The following is a 13,186-nucleotide window of genomic DNA, read 5'->3' on the forward strand; positions in this document are numbered from 1 at the left end:
AGATTGAGAACCGCCGGCACCAGTCTACGGAACCTTTGTCATGGTAATGTCACCCTCGAACGTAAAGATAATGACCCTTTTAGCGGCGCTTTTCTAGTTGCAAGTTATCTTGGCCCTTGAATGAATAGTAAGTTGCAATTAATAAATGGTGGACCGACGACATCATAAAGGTAGCAGGAAGGCGCTGGAAGCAGGCCGCTACCAACCGGGCAACATGGAAAGCATTGGGGGAGGCCTATGTTCAGCAGTGGACGTCCTATGGCTGAAATGATGATGATGAATAAATGAATATTTATTTAAAGGTATACTTAATATCAAGAAATCATTGGGGGATGTTCCGAAAGTAAAAAGAAACAACAGGACACAACTAACTTTACCTCCGCCTTGTACTTGTTACTTTTTATAAGCTCTCAAATGTTGTACTAAGCTGTGCCCGCGATTTCATACGCATGAAAATAGTTTGAATAAAATTTCCGTTTTTGCAAAATTTTTCCTGCTCCGCTCTTATTGGCCTAAAGCCGTCCTCGATAAATGTGCTATTCAACACAAAAATATTTTATCAAATCGGATCAATAGTTGCAATAGGACTAGTAGATTAGAGCGTTCAAGCGAACAAACAAACGCTTCAGCTTTTTAATATTGTCAATAATAATTTATATGGAAACGTCAAGTAGGTATGTATGGAAAAGACGTCACCAGTTCAAGTGACGTTACGAATCAATTTCTGCGATCCAGTCTTAACATTTTGAGAAGATGTTGCCCCATTTGCTTCAGTGTATCGAAAAGTCGTATGTATACAGGGTGTAAGTCTGGATTAGCGCGTTTATGCGTTTTAATCCGAGATAAGCGAGATCGTGCGACGCGCTCCGTTCCGGAGATTACGCCGTAAAGTCATCCGTTTCATACGCTTACACATGTTAAGTGTAGGTACTTCAATACAGGGTGAGCTGAGCGGGAGAATCTATACTATAAGTTAAATTTAAAAAAACATTTAGTCATCTTCATCATCAGCATCCCCCAATGATTACCACAATGGCCGGTTGGTAGCGGCCTGCATTCAGCGCCTTCCTGCTACCTTTATGTTATACGAGCATTTAAGTCATACATTTATGTATTATGTTCTTAAACGTATATAAACTAGATAATCATCTCTATAGTGGAGGAGGCTCATAGTCCAGCAGTGGACTGTAAAGGGCTGTTGATGATGATGATGATGATGAATCATCCCTTTGAAAAATCGTGATAAGTACTACCTGCTTCGACTGATTTGTGGTGTCACAAATATCGTTAAATTCGTAGTAGCTTAGAACTCAGGAGTCACGGAAAACATGACGTAGAGAAAGGATTTTTCCAATCGATGCCGGGCAAAAGTATAAGTGAGCGTAAACAGAGGGTCTATAAAATACATTGTATTAAAGATATTTGAGTTCCGCGACACATGCTACGGTAATACGGGCTAGGGTTGTCGCGTTTGTAGATTATTTTTCCAATTTGTTAGGCGACAGTTTAGCCCACCGTTGTCGGTCGGATTGGTTATTTCGAGTCTCGAGTTCCCGAAAAAAAAAGTTTAAGTATGTAGTCAAAAAAATTGCAAAAAAAGGGATAAAACGAGAGGATTGCAAAAAAAAGGGATAAAACGAGAGGAAAAATCTTTAGCCTAGCTTATCCTTGAAAAGGCCTGGATTAAAGTGTTCAGAATACAGCAGTAGGAAACCAATTCCAATTTACCTAATTTAGGCGGCCCATTTCCGAGACGCTAATGCCGTATCATCCACTTTGTTTTAATCTACATTTATGTCGCAGGCACATAACAATGTAGTACTACTTTTTTAAAAGTGAACATAGAATAAAATCTATTAGATATTGGTTTCTACGATTAAACAATTATTATATTCTATTCTACGGGAGAGGCAGCCCTAAATGGGCCTTTAGGGCTGCGTCGTAAACGACACCTGCATTTGTCACCTCGCTGGTCGTGATTGAGTTTACTAGCTTCGAACTCCGGGTCCGCTTGTACTTTATTAAGGGTAAAAAATAATATTGGAATCAGGACAAAATATTTTGTTCGAGTGTTCAACTGTGCAACTTTTATCTTATTTGTAAGGCCTATAGTGAGTGGCCACGTTTCGGAGCTATATGTGAAATGAAATGAAAATTAAATAGTTTATTCAGTACATAGACCCTTTCCGGGGAACTTATACACGTCCCAAATATAACTTGCCCTACCACCACTTTGGGACAACATATTATGGGCTGGTGCTGAGAAGAAGTGGCGGAAGAAACTCAGTCACCTTTGTTTATTATCATACGCGGGTAGCTCGATATCAATTGCAATCTACGAATTATCATCATCATCATCATCATCATCATTTCAGCCATAGGACGTCCGCTGCTGAACATAGGCCTCCCCCAATGCTTTCCATGTTGATCGATTGGTAGCGGCCTGCGTCCAGCGCTTCCCTGCTACCTTTATGATGTCATCGGTCCACCTTGTGGGTGGACGTCCCACGCACCGTTTTCCGGTACGCGGCCTCCATTCCAGAACCTTGCTGCCCCATCAATTGCAATCTACGAATGCGCCGTGATTTTATCGGATGAGACACGTAATGGGAACGTTCCAAGATGGCGGTCGATCGATCACGCACTAAGTATATTGTTCTGGCGCTCATTTGTCTGGCCTTGCGCAGATCGTCAGGTAATGGGGTCGCATGTCAGACAGACAGAAAGAAAGAAAAGTGCTATGGACATTTCTCAGATAAAGACAACCCCTAATAATTGATTCAAGCAGTCTTAAGAATTTGTGTTTATGTATATTAAAATCTGTTCAACCGTAATAATTAGGTATATGAGCTATAGCACATCAGCAGTCCAATACTGGGCAAGGAGCACCAGAAAGCACTCCCGCTCTCTTCATCCAGCCACTACGAGCTATCTCAAGGTCGTTGGTTCACCGAGCATCCCACGATTCTTGATCACTTGAGAATAAGTCAAAGTTCACTAACTCGGTACAGGCCATCAATTCCAAGCCTCCGATCCATCACGTCACTCGTAATAAGGGAAGCAGACGCAGAAAAACGCGAGTTCGTTATTTATGCACGCACCCTTACCCGCGGATCACTAGTAGCGGCCGAATTGATTGAATCCCAATGAAGACGCCTTGGTGACGAGCGGAGCGGGCGCGGAAGCGGCTAAGTTATAGGAAAACTGCTTTTGACAAAGCTTAACTATGAAGATGTAGTATGGTATTCCTCACCCTCACTCATGATCATAATGATGACACCAGCGACATGGGATGAAAAGTGATCCTAGATATGCCAATGAGCTTAACTTTAAGCGGCGATACACATGCCTGTGAAACGGAACAGTTAGTATGCATATTTGCTAACAGCAAATGTAGGTACCACCCGTTCGCGCTAAGTTTGCCGGTCCGTGGAATGCGCGTCCCCTCCCCCAACTTCGATTAAACGCAATTATTTAGCGATTAAACGCAATTATGTGTCATTTTTTACGCAAATACACATTTTTTATCAATATTAATAAATAAAAATTATTTTAAATATAGTTTGTTATAGATAGACGTTTCGAGTGACGTCATATAGCTAGCGGTAAACTTAAAGCGAACGGATAGAAATTAACGGGCGCAATGTTGCATGCCTATCTTTTCAACTAAAAACTTTAAACTCAAATGTTGTGCGATTTACTCGCTTGCCAGATATGCAATCGGACGATACCAAATCGGTGTAATGTGCACACTTTCATACATGTCCTACTGATTAACAGCCCGACCCAACTAAATAAATAAATAAATAAATAATTCTCACATGTCGTTCCCACCGCTGCAACTCCTGTGTAGCCAGGATCTACAGCTTGACCGCCGATAAAAATCCAATCAGTGAAGGTCAAGTTTGTCCCGGGGGAAAGTTAAACTGTCATTAGATCCGCAACGAATTTAAACAGAAGATCATAAAATATGAGGAGTTCGAAGTTAAGGTTCGACTTCCCTCCAGTGCAAATCGGATTACAGGTGACAAACAAAGATGGCGGTCAAGCTGTAGATCCTGGCTACACAGGAGTTGCAGCGGTGGACATGAGAGGTGGGAATAGTCTTGTTGATTAACAGCCCGACCAACTATCGGCTGACAAGAAGTCTGTAGTTTGCGGTTAGGCTTAGGCTTATTGCACCACCTAACTTTGACCGTAATTATAACGATCACCGGCGTTTTTTGTATGGAGTTTGACAGATTTTTGACGTTTGTCAAAGTTAAAGTAAGATGGTGCAGTCCAGCCTAAGGCCTAAGGCTGAGTTGTACCAACTTACTTTAACCGCAACTTTAACAATAACAGGTGTTTTTTGTATGGAGTTTGACAGATTTTTGACGTTTGTCAAAGTTAAAGTAAGATGGTGGTGTAGTCCAGCCTTAATGTCGCCCGCTCCTCTTGTCAACGTGTGCTGCGCCTGTGTTATGTATGAGGTGCTTGATGCGCATCGCTCAACCTCCTCCCAACTGAGGGCTTTGTTCTCTTGAGGTGAAACTGGAGATTGTTCTGGTGTACAGACGGCAGCGCAACTTCGACCCTATGGCCGCCTATGCAGTTATACAGGGTGACTTTGAAATCGTTGGCATCCTTTTAAAATAAGACTCTACTAATGATAGGGGAGAGTTCGGTATATTGTACCGCCGGGTAAATTGTACCACCCTCATATTTCGTAAAGTATTTATTGAATGTCTGTAATTGCAACACTCAGCGATACACAACTAAAATCAATTAATATCGGCCATGTGGTTTTTGCCGTGACAACAAACACGTGTGTTTTATTTTGAAAAGTATTTTTTCATTGTTTTCAAGTAACTTTTGACGATACATGTTTAGATTGTAATTTTGTTAAATTTAATCACAGGGTGTTTCTAATATATTATTTAGAAGCGTAAATTAGTGTGGATTACAATTATTTGAAACATTTTTCGGTATTTATAAGCTATATTTTTTACCGATTTTTTAAAAGCACTATCACCTAGTCGGCTAAATTGTACCACATCAAGTTGTATGGAACTTTACCAAAGGATTTTGAAATTTTTTTTAGTAAATCATATTTTGAAGTTATAATAGCGTAGTTATGTTTGACTAACAATAAATGAAAGCAAAAGACTGGCAAAGTAGATTAGGTACAAGTGTGCGTTACGATAATTGGAATTACAAAACTTGTACTCAAAATCGTGATAACGTGTAAAACAATATCGATTGTATATGTTATTAACTACTGTTCCTCTTCGTTTCCTAATTTGTTAAGAATGTATCGTATAATATTTAGCCATAGTTTTTTTAAAGGCTTGAAATTTATTGAAATCCAATTTAGTAACCCTGTGGTACAAATTATCGAACCGGTTGGCTAAATTGGACCGAAGCTCTGAACTCGTACTTTGTTGATTTGTGCTAAATATACAACAATCATGTTAATTAATACTTATGAAATAGTAAGTTGAATAATGTATCTTTTATTATATACCATGGACATTAGCAAAAACAAAAGAAAACTATGTGTAAAATGGGATTGAAAAAAACTGGTCCAAATTAGCGGACTCTCCCTTATATAGTAGATTCCCCAAATATGAGACAAATCCAATGGTTTACATCATAATAAACTATATCTACCTACTTATACCAAATTTCGTCTAAATCGGTGCAGCATGACAGCGCTTTTCGTATTTATAATTGCTGTGCCCGCGACTTTGTTCGCGTGAAAATAGTTCGAATATTTTCCCCGTTTTCGCAACATTTTTCATTAATGCTGTGTGCTTGTTACTCTTCCACGCAAAAACTACTGAACGGATTTTGAAAAAAACTTTATTTATTTGTTTGGTTTACCAATAATAATCGTTACTGTGATAGTTGAAATAACTAGATTTGGATGACGTCTGTAATTTAGATTTTAATTGACATGCTTTTTTACCTACATTTGCAAAATTTAAAGTTCTAATTTTATTTTATGGATGGATAAAATGCCTAATTTTATTGTTTAAAAATCACCTATACCTCTAGGAGGTGGCAATACTGGCAATGTAATATTTTGAACATCTTGTAGGTACCTACTCCTACTACCCTTTATCACCTTTATTGTTGGAACTTCTGTAACATTACGAAGTGAATAAATGAATATCAATATGAACATTATATTAGGTACATAACAAACACTTAGAACTAAGTGGCGAAGGCGAAGCCGTGGGAAAAAGCTAGTTTACTCACATAAAATAGGTCTATCCAAAACGCAACAACGCAACATCGAGAATGGGGCCCCTTACCCTGTTACAACTCGTTGAGGGTAGTTTATCTGGAAGTTGAGTCAACTTCGCACATTGGCACAACATGTCGCGCCCGCCATTTTATTGCCAGAATTTTCAATAAATTATGTCATAATACGTGAAGGGTGTGCTTGGATGTGTAGTTCGACCTTTTCTCATGTTATAGAGAATATTCCTGAATTTATTTTTTTTGGAAATTTCTTCACTAGTTAGCCTTAAACTCGAAATAACTGGAAACTTTAGTAGTTCTTCTTCATACAAAGACTTTAACATTTTTTTTTATTTTAACATTTTTTTTAGAAAGTAGGTGTGGAAAAAAGAGAGTTAGAGGTTTCCTTTAAATTTCCTTAGTCCTCACTAACTTTTCTTGCACTTAATATTAATCTGGGGGCACGGCAGTGCCCCCACCAAGTCGAGCAAAAAAGCGGCACGGCCGTACCATCCTTTTCTCGAAGCAATTCAGGCCATTTTCGACTGCCTGTAACTTTGTTGTGGATAAAACTAGAAGGCTGAATTTTCATTAGCTATGCAGGCATTGTAAAGACACGGTATATTAAAAATTACATTCAATTTGAACCAGTAGTTTAAGAATTATAACGGGTCAAAGTTACTTAATTTTGTCACTCACTGACTGACTCACTGACTCACTGACTCACCGATCATCAAAACTCTAAGGCACTTCTAGCAGACCTAGAAGCTTCAAATTTGGAATATAAGTAGTGTTTGGTGTATGAATCAAGGAAAAACTAAAATATTTGGGGGCACGGTAGTGCAACCGCCAAGTCAAGTAAAATTTTTCAATTTCGGTCCAGTTTTCTAGATACATAACTGCTGTCTACAAAATACAAAAAGAAATGAGATCCCATCAAAAACAATACTTGTCAAAAAAACCAAGTCTCGCAACTCAGTTGTTCTACGGTAAAAAGTTGTGAGATCCATGTAATACCAAGTCCAGGCCAGGAAATCTTTAACGTTTTACATAAATATATTGACTTGGCGTGAAAACACGTGTAAATTAAATTATTTAGTGCGATGGCCAAGTCAATAATTTATGTAAAACGTTAAAGATTTCCTGGCCTGGACTTGGTATTACATGGATCTCACAACTTTTTACCGTAGAACAACTGAGTTGCGAGACTTGGTTTTTTTGACAAGTATTGTTTTTGATGGTCTAATCTAAGATCTACACAAGAAATTTTCGACTAAGTACAGTCAGTTCAAATGAAATGTCATGAGATACAGGCATAGGAAGTGGCACAATTTGAGTAGGGAATTCTATATAAATAGGTATATGAGCCGACACTAGCCCATGTTAACATGGGCATATAAATGATATGGTGAAGTCAGAAATTTGATATCATTTTATTTTTTTAATTTTCATACAAAATAAATTTTATAAATTCCGATTTGTATAAAAATTAAAATAGTTAAAATTAAGATATCAATTTTCTGACTTCACCATACCATTTAAATGCCCATGTTAAAATGGGCTAGTACCCGTCGGCTCGGCTGGGTGGGTATATACCCATTTACCAAACACCCTGTATATATAGAATTAAATTGGCGAAAATGCGAATTTTTAAAGAACCACAAATGAACATTTTATAACAACATTGCACAACCTTTTAAACTGATGAATATTGAAGTAAAAATCGGCAATTTTTACTTTACGCCCTATGTTTGAAGAACTCCAGAAAAGTCTTCGCTTAATTGCATATGTTAATTGTAGCTACACGACCTCACGTGTAATTGCCGTGCCTGGAACACAATGCATTGCGATTCAACTCGAGATTTGTTTTATTCGAGCCTTCCCATAGGTAATAATTATGCTGCCTCGCTGAATGCTGGTCTAATCGAAAGGAAATAAAGTTTAAATTTGCGAAAACACGGATATACCTTGCTTTATCTACCTGACATTCAAATAGACTTATATCTGAATGTCCTTGTTAACTCATACATTTATCTGAAGTGGAATATTGATTAGAAATTGTTAGGTGCTTGATATAATGGCCTACATTGTCTCTATTAGACTTCCCGCAGAACAGCCTTTTGGTTAGCCGATAGTTGGGCCCGATACCAATGTGCAATGCTCATTTTCATACTTGTCCATGCTGGTTAACAGTCCGACTGAACTATCGGCCGACTAAAAGCCTGTTCACTGCTGGACAAAGGCCTTCCTCAAGGATTTCTGAACGGTCTTGCTCTGCATAGGTTCTTCCCACGACCTTCTCTAGCCACCAAGTGGGAGGTCTGCCTACACTATGTTTTCCGGTTCGGTTCGTCGTCTTTACTGTTAATAATCTAAGCGTGTGCAGTGCAGGGCCATGCCGAAGTGTAGTGTACATCGACCCATTGGGAAGAAAGAAAGAAAGAAAGAAATAGACTTTATTGAACACAGTAAGCACAAATTATAAACATTAACAACACAAAACGAATATAGAAAATAGTGGGCCACTGTGTCAATAGGCTCCCCCGCTCAGCATTTATCCTGACATGCTCGTAAGGGCATGTCAAGAAACTGGTCTTCCGCGAGAGCCCTCCCTCCACATCGACCCATTGGTATCTTTGGTGCTTGCCTTTACCTTTATTCCTTATCATCCGCAAAAAACCTATCCATTAGGTGAATAAAGTGCTTTTTTTTATGTGACAGGAGGCAAACGAGCAGACGGATCACCTGATGCTTGGGCGAGAGGGTCTTCTGGTGCCGGATAAGTTGACCACAGGAGACCCATCTTAGTTCTTGCTAGCGCGTCGCATTCGCACAGTACGAGTAGATGTTTGCACTCTGCATGTTCTCCACATGCTCGACAGAGCTGTCGTCCGTACCTAATTAGGCCCATCTTGTGGAGCATGGTGATTCGCTGTGTAGTGCCCTATTAACGCACCCGTGATTACTCGGGTTCTGTTTCCATTGAACCTCTGTCTGTTAAAAGCCTCGAGGTTCGTTCAGGGATTTGGTACCCCTGTGTATCAATCTCAAAAGCCCACTATTGCCGGGCATCGTCTCCTTGCTCTGCACTTTTGCCGCAAAAGATAGCGCGGTAATCTGGCTTTGCTCCGAATGCTGACTGAGACTTGTACGTACTAATAGGGCAACCATCATATTGAGAAAGATGAGACAATTTTTGAATTATATTATTTTCTATACCTATCATCTCTATCACAGGTGCTGTAATTTAACCTCCCTCTTGATTCAGTCTGTCTAATGCTGAAAACTGAATTAAAAAACGTTGCGTAGTTTTAAAGATCTGAGGACAGACAGCGGGAGCGGCTTTGTTTTTATACTTTGTAAAGATGAATAAGATAAGATGTTCTAATTAATTATTTCCGTATGTACTGGAAAACGCAGCGTGGGGTGTCCATCTACAAGGTGGACCGAACGACCTCATGAAGGTAGAAGCAGGAAGGCGCTGGATGCAGGCCGCTACCATCTGGGCGATGTAAAAATCATTGGTGGAGGCCTATGTTCAGCAGTGGGCGCCCTGTGGCTGAAATTTTGATAATGATGAATTATTCCCGGCAGATTAATAGCTTTTTGATAGTTCAGAAGTCCGGCTTCTCCATATTTTGTGGTCAGCCTATTCGGAATGGACAACATAATAAATCTTTGTAGGGATAATCCTGTATCGGGCTCGCTTGCGGCTCTTTGTCCACGGAACATGAAGTGCCTATTGACGTAGCCCGAGATTTGTGACGTGGCGAATTGTGCGGGACAATAGTTTTAAAGTGTACAGACGACAGCATATACGCTGCATTTTATACATATAGTTGTAATAAGTAAGTGTTAATTTTCCACTAGAATGTGTCTGATGTGTGTTGACTGTATTTTAAAAATTCTGTTCAATTACCTATTAGTTAGCCCCTCGTACTAAGCTAAATATGCTTGTGTCACGAGTGAGCTCACCTCAATAGTCGAGCGGCGGCGGGGACCAAACCCGCGTTCCCCGGATCACGAGTCGGCCAGTCCGACCCCTTCAGCGGTCGGCTGTCGTGGCTTCCATTAGGAACAATTCGTATTAGTAGCTTCAATTACGTACCTACATCCTTTTTTTAAGAAATCATTTACCCCTCGTGGTATAGTAAGCTGAATATGCTGTGTTACGAGAGGTTTCACCACAATAGTCCAGCCGCGGGGTTCGAACCTGCGTTCCTCGGATTTTCATTCGGCTAACCTGACATCGAAACCGTTAAGCTATTGTCGCTTAATTTGACTGCTCAAAGAGGCGAACAGGCTACGATGCACTACACTATCTATAATGTAACCCAACACTACCCAAGTTTAACACCCTATTTTCCCATTTCTACTACTACTAGAATCAACTTTCTATGGTCATTGCAGCATTTAAGCGAAACCTTAAAAATATACCAACCAACATTAACTATATTGGATCTACACATTTCCCTCAGGGCGACAACGCCTATCCGTCAATAAGCGCTAATATCGGACAGGAAGTGACGAATGGTGACAGTTATGGCGGCCGGAAGTGGTCTCGGCCGCGTGGCCGTTACCGGCGCGCGCTGTCACAGCACCGGAACTTGCGAAATGTATCCCTTTTCAGGGATATATCTATGGTATTGGATAGTAGACACCATTTACCAATAATTCCAAAACACAACTTCTAGAAAACCCTGTATTTTCTCACTGTAAACTCGAGAAAAGGTCTCTTTGCAGAAATTAAATGGAATAATATTGATAAGGTAGCAGGAAGGCGCTGGACGCAGGCCGCTACCAACCGGGCAACTTGGAAAGCATTGGGATTTGGGAGCAAGCATGTTCAGCAGTGGACGTCCTATGGCTGAGATGATAGTGAATATTGATATAAGTTGCAATTTGGCTGCAAGTCGACAGCGACTTGCCTGCTTGGCTCGCAAGCAATTTATCTTCTGTTAGGTTCGGTCATTGTTAGGTCATAACATCTGGTCATTTAATTTCCACTGCAAGACGAGGATGACCTTTCTAATTTAACAGAGGCAAATTGAAGATTTGGCATACACTCCCCACGCTGGTCACATGGCCAGTGTTATGGATATATGTAGATGCATTAATGAACGAAACTTATTTTTACAGTGCCCTATTGAATTTTTACTTATTTAAATGCTAATGAGTGAAAACAAAATGATTTAAACGAGGTTTTCATAAAGGATCGTCGTCGTTCTTTCGTTCGAACTTTCATCTTGAGTTGTAACGGATTTTGGACGTTGACTAGGATCGTCCCGGTGCCCATCACAAGGAAGACGTTATTTTTTATTGTTATTCCTTTTATTTTACCGCCAGCAGGACGTCCGTTGTGACAGACCCTTATTTGTGACGGAGTCTGTGTTTTTCACTTGTTTTGGTCGTTACTCTGCGAGGTTATGCAAAATGATTTTACATTAAGCGGCAGCAATGTAATCGCTTTTCAGGTTTTTACGAGCGGCTTTGTTTTCATAAATTTTGACATGCTTTTTTTTTAAATTTACAACGAGGAAGCTCTTGGCCTGTATCTCACCTGATGGTAAGGGCCGAAGGTGGAAGCGAGCTTCACCCGGAATCCTCAACCACGGAGGACAGACTTAGGTAAGATGGTGGTAGCTAGCCAGGCGGACTTAGAACAAGCCCTACCACCAACCAAACCGAACAGAAAAATCTGCCCCCACTGGGAATCGAACCCGGGACCTCTGCGTCTGAAGCAGGTGGTCTTACCACTAGACCACAGAGGCGGTTAACCTACTGAATTGACACAATAACAATAAAATCAGACGTACCTACCTACTTGTGAAGAAATTGAGTCTCCAGCGACTTCGGCCACTTTTAGCTTGGTCCACGGGCCAAGTCGCCGCATTGAATTTTGAAATATTTTTTCTTTTGGCAACTGAGCTCACCGCTTAATGCTACTAAAAGTGGACTTAGTCGCTGGAAGACTCAAAAATGCTGTTAGGTTTCGAACGTGAGGCGAACACATACTTACACTGATGTAACATAATTAATAATATATTATACAAAATACGCAAATCAGCAGAATACGCAATATCAGCGCGACAAGTGTAAATACAAATCTTTGGTTGTGTTGATCGCCTCAACTCTTTCTGCGCGACCTATTCTTTGTTAAATAATATTATCTATTTGTAAATACAAATTACTAATTATCTCGTTAACTCCTCGTGGTAAAATATGTGCTTGAGTGGGTCTAATAGTCGAACGGCGCGGCGGGGATCGAACCCGCGATCCACGTTCCTCGGATCACGAGTCGGCCAGTCCTCTGACACCTTCACCGCTCGGCTGTAGTCGCATAAACGCCTGTACCATAGCTTATACTTTGTACACTGACTAAATCTAAATCCGTTCTACTAAGAGTTGTGCCGTGGAAAAGTAGAATTAGTAAGGCCCAGAACAGACGGTGAAACGCAACTGCAACGAAACTGCAAGTTTCTGATGATTCTTATGAATGAAACTGAAACTGAAAGTTTCAAACTGGTCGCGTCATGTGTGGTCTCTCAACGGACGCTATGTCAGAAACTTAGATGCAATTCAAAAGTAACTAGCAGTTGCAGTTTCGTTGCAGTTGCGTTTCACCGTCTGTTCTGGGCCTAATTTTTCTCACTAGATAGACAGATGAAATACAGTTGTATAGTCATCCTCAATAGGTTGAGACAGAGCGTGGCCAGATCCGTTTTTCTAAAAATCAGTAATACGGTATTACGAATACCGAAATTTATGCTTACATAATATAATACAGTGTGTCCGGGCATGTAGTGATCAACTATGGACAATTTTATTGACGAAAATACTTCAAATCGGGGGCTTGACTCACCTCTCGCCAAATTAGGTGCAAGACGAACAATGATACCATTAATCGTAGTTAGTAAATTTATCATCTGTTATTTTAAGTAATTAGTTTATTATGTAC

The sequence above is a fragment of the Ostrinia nubilalis genome, chromosome 19 (genome assembly GCF_963855985.1).
Source record: "Ostrinia nubilalis chromosome 19, ilOstNubi1.1, whole genome shotgun sequence".
Taxonomy (NCBI): Eukaryota; Metazoa; Arthropoda; class Insecta; order Lepidoptera; family Crambidae; genus Ostrinia; species Ostrinia nubilalis.